General features: G+C 35.1%; 1 protein-coding gene across 1 annotated transcript in view; it reads right to left on the bottom strand.

The window, feature by feature from the left end:
• LOC135198144 (uncharacterized) overlaps positions 1-3,492 on the bottom strand; it is a 285,187-nt gene extending 281,695 nt beyond the window's left edge. The window contains exon 1 of the mRNA XM_064225757.1: positions 3,270-3,492. The gene's annotated coding sequence lies outside the window, so the exon portion shown is untranslated. The remainder of the gene's footprint in view (positions 1-3,269) is intronic.
• Between the last annotated feature and the right edge of the window lie 1,508 nt (positions 3,493-5,000).

Raw genomic sequence — 5,000 nt, 5'->3', positions numbered from 1 at the left:
GAGGTGGAAACCTACGAAAATACTTGTATGGTGCGACCCTGAACGCAATTCCGCATGCAAAAATTTGCACAATCGAGAAATTCGATGAAAATATTAACTAACAAGCTGGAAAATATATTTCCTTAATTCTTGAAATAGGCCTAACCATGTAACCAACGCTAAACGCGTACATAACTTGGATTTCGTTTTTTTTTTTTTACACCAACTTGTCTTATTTATATTTCATTTAATCAGATGCTAAACTTCTCTGTGCTTTATCAAAAGAAATCATAATAACTTTCGATATAACGCTATAAAAGTAGAAAGTTAATTTACAAATATTAGGCCAATGCTTATGCACACGGTTCCTGCTGCCACTCTATGGTGAACACTTCATATCACACTTTGGAAGCCGCAGATGTTTCTTTGGGGAAATTCTTTTTTTTTTTTTCTATTAATAAACAATTACTGAACTAACATTGATCATACACTGGGGAAATACTTTGTGCGCTTAAACAGTTAATCACTGATACGTTTTATCAGATAAATAGGATGACAATAATTGGAATAAAGTAAACTAACTGGCAACCCCATGAGTTTCAATAGAAGTACGATCAATTCTGAGATTTGTCGCTTCACTTCTGGAACTTACTGTACAGTGATGCTCAAATCTCATGCGACATGACTCCATAGGATTTCGTTCAAAATTCACTAACTGGCAACCTAGTATCCTAGTATCCTAGTAGAAAACGTGAGTATCGCATACGCTAAGGCCGTAATATGTTTCATAAGAGTGAAATCTGTCATATATTTGAAAATTGTAAGAAAATGTCACGTGTAGCCAAATTTCAGAAAAACCCTTACGAAACATTTTCAAATCTTTCGTTCACTCATTGCTGAAGCATTTGACCAAAACGAGTCGCCATCAAACCTCAGTTCAAATGTTAAATAAATAGATAAAAAAAATTGTAACATTAATAATGCTTCCAAAGAAAACATAAAATTTTAAATAGTTCTATTTGATTGTTTTTACCCTCAATGCTGAGAAAATGTAAATATGTATATACAAAAGTAGAATGCGCCCACCGACATCAACGTGTGAGGGGAGCATGTGTGACGTATCAGTGTTGGTGCAACAACAACCACCTGGTATATAAGTAGGTCTACAATGAGTAGCGACCATTAAATTATCTTGAAAACATTTACTTTATGTGTTTAAGGAATATTTGGATTTTCATACATAATTATTTATCTTTCTTAATATTTCAAAACTGATAGCATACTAGCAAATATTCACTTATTTGTCAAAGCCAAGATATTATTCCTAGGCTTAGGTGCTAGAATCCTTTACTTTACGCTTAACGCTTAACATTCACATCTCTATATTAACAATTTCTGGCCAGAACGCAAATGAGGTTATCTACACATTCTTGCACTTCAAGTTACCTTATGAAAGAATAAATTATACATCAAAAGCGAGCGGAAGGACTTTTAAGAAAATAATATTGTAAACCAGTTGAAAAACCAGTGTTCCATATGCCTTGATATTAATACTTATGATATTTCGATTATAGCCATCTTCTCCTTATAACCAAAATCATCATCATCATCTTTTATTCTTCAAAGAATAGGTAATCTCTACAAATAAAACATTAGTAAAGATTACGTCTCAGAAAGATTAGATTATTTTTCTAGGCCTATAAATCATTTTGCAACATACAGGCAGCTTAAACACAGCCTGAAACTTCAACATTCAAAGAAAACTGGTTGTAATTCATATTCCTCAAAGAACAGGTGATCTCTACAAATAAATTCATGCGTAACATTACATCTCAGATGGCTTAGATTATTTTGTAGGCCTATAAAACATTTTCCAACATACAGGCAGCTTAAACGCAGCCGAAATCTTCAACATTCAAATAAAACTTGTTTTAATTCCTATTCCTACATTGAAATTGTTGTTATGACTGTTGAGCTTATTAGGTCTACTGTCATAATGCTGCAGACATGGTTATGTTGACCAGTCCGAGGAGCATGTTAAGTGTGCTTTCATTGCTGGCACCGCTAACCTTATCACACCACACTTGAACTGAACAACGTAAAGATGAAAAAAAAAAATCAATTCAAATCACACAAATTAAGAATTATACCAATGCATAAAAGGGATCATATCTATTTAACCATAAGGAAAATAAGGCTAGCTGTGAATTCACAAACTTTTCGACATGAATGACATTACAAATGAAAAAAAGAAAAAATAGCACTACTTGGCAACATCACGTTGAGTCTGAGAATATGGACGATACAAAAAGAATCATGTCGCATGAGATTTGAGCCCCACTGTACATCCGACAGTTGTATTAATTCGATTGTGAATCATTCCTCCCCTATCCAAAGAACATTATTGATTGGGTATTTTCTGCATCTTAGGAGAAAAATGCATCATTACCTACCATCATTATCATCTTGTCCATTGCTAAATGACGTGCTAGCCTTTAGTTTGTTTCTATAATTCGTGTCCGTAACTTCCACAAAGCGTCTTTCACTTACTTGGGTCTAGGCTACTAAAAAAAATCGCATTTTCGTTATAACAGTATGATTGTATTCGGGGAATTATTTTCATATATAAAACATCTAGTCTTCTAATGTAAACAGGTTGGGTGGGGAAGGGGGCATTTTGACATTGTGTAGACCTCTTTACATATCCCTATCGACTTTGTCTTACGTGGGATCCTAAGACTACATGTCCTCGTCATAATTGGGCGTATAATTTGTATAAAACCGAACCTTGGCTGTCGTTTAGCAAATAAAACATGAAAAAAAAATAAGGGGAGCAGATAGTATAGTATGGAAGGCCGAATTCCTTGAACCATAAGCCATGTGGCTTCCTAGGCCTAGTCCTAATACAACCTACTTCTTGATATCTTTGAACGTCGACTATATATATATTATATACCATTACCTTGTAATCAATGGAGGGTAAATTTGGCCCATAATTATATCAAATCCATCATTATATCAAATGGCAAGCCTGATATTCGACCTGTGATCCTGTGATTTGTTTAGTTTAAGGTTGTTTAAATACGATACTTTAATTACTTGTTGACGATGTTCGTCCGTACACCGGCACGACAATTATTACATTATTAATACTAAATAATATAACAAAATAAAAATAAAAACGATGCCCGATTCACTTGTAGCGAAGCTGCAAGAATTCTCACATGCAATCACTGAAATAATGCATCAAAACAGCAAGCAAGACGGAAATTAAAAGACCGTAAGCCTACCTGAGCACATGGCGGAGATAACGTGACCTTCAAGATGCGTCCCTACGGCGATAATCCTTCGCTTTTCACTTCGTATCAAACATAATTCATCTTTATCTCTGGCTTCTTATCCTTTCTCTACTTACGGAGCGTCGCGGCTCTACGAACGTTTACGTTAGGCAATAACGCAGACAAAACTTTAAAAAATAAGTTACACGGCAAACGAGAGGAGCGGATCGGTGTTGACGAGGGACGAGTCTGATGAACTCTGATGCGTCCGTGGAGCAGCGTTGCCGATAGCTCTGCATACTAAAATCGGCATCTTATAGAAAACGGAATTCATTTTATGGCCCAGGGGTACTTTAAGAAAATAAACCAATCTTATGCAACACCTCATCGATTTATATTCATCATCATTCAACAAAAGTATATATTAGCTATGTATATACACAATTACAACCAAAACAACAATGATATATACATATTAAGTTTTATAGATAAACTTTTTAAAACAGAAATTACACAAATATAGGTAGATACGTAACCTACTCAGTTTTATAATCAACATTATAGAACATATAGGCTATAAAAATAAAACAAAAAATTTTTTATCATTTTTCTTCATATATCAGGGTATAAGTATGTTTGAGAATATATTTTACTAATTCCAGATTTAATATCCTGTTTTAAGCTAATTTCCTTACCGTCACTGAAGGGTTGAACGTTTTCAACGCCTATTAAGTGGAATCTCTTAAAGAATCATTTACACATATATTATGTAATAATAATGTAGTAATAATCATTTTCTACCCAATCTTACATAAAAAGACATTAACTAATTAAAAAAAAAAGTATTCAAATTTATTTGAGACGATAAATCAATCCCCTCGAAGAATGCCGAGTTTTTCTCGGCATGAACAAGCAGGCCGATTTTTTCTCGGCATTGAAGGTCTGGTTCTCCGCCTGTAGAGTTTTTTCTCGGCAAATCGGGGGGAAATTCGGCATTTCGGCAACGCTGCCGTGGAGTCGGACTCCGTATCCAGGGAAGAACAATAGCTGCTCTCCTTGCGCGACACACTAATCACGCGTCCGAATAATTGTTTAATGGAACCGTTAGCCTCCTGTTATGGACTGAAATGGACTTTGAAATGTTCCGAATGTCAATAAAGTACTATAAACAAACGATTCTACTAGTCACTGGCACTATTAGACTTCGATTCGAAGGCAAAAGACGAGGAAAATTGGACGAACTTGAATCGAAGTCACTGTTTAATCAATCTGAACGATGTTATGCTTACACCCAGTGTTGCTGCCGCCGTCTGTAGCTAGAAAAGTAATAGATTATAGCTACACTTATGCATCAGTTACTTAATGACGAAATTGAAATTGAAATTCATAAGGTTATAATCAAATTCATTCCAGACATATGAGTTTTGGGGATACTGGGGCTATTGCAATAGTGAACAACCAAGATGTCTCCAGGGATTTTAATATAATAGCCATGTGACGCTACGTTCAGTCAGTAGTAGTTAGCATAGCGGATACCTGTTGCTATCTTATTTAACATTCTTATAATTCTAATATGTGAATTCAGTTATTAAGTAGTACCATGACATATTAAACTGTCTCTTTGTTTTGCCAATATAGGAAATAATTAAGCCCGCCCTCGACTGCCGATCTGCTACCCTGAAAGTGGAATGAGTTCGTTTATTGTGCTTTGTCTCTGTAGGTAGGTAGTGCCGTCAGTGCACC

The sequence above is a fragment of the Macrobrachium nipponense genome, chromosome 11 (assembly GCF_015104395.2).
Source record: "Macrobrachium nipponense isolate FS-2020 chromosome 11, ASM1510439v2, whole genome shotgun sequence".
In the NCBI taxonomy this organism is placed as follows: domain Eukaryota; kingdom Metazoa; phylum Arthropoda; class Malacostraca; order Decapoda; family Palaemonidae; genus Macrobrachium; species Macrobrachium nipponense.
This window is presented reverse-complemented; position numbering and strand designations above follow the sequence as displayed.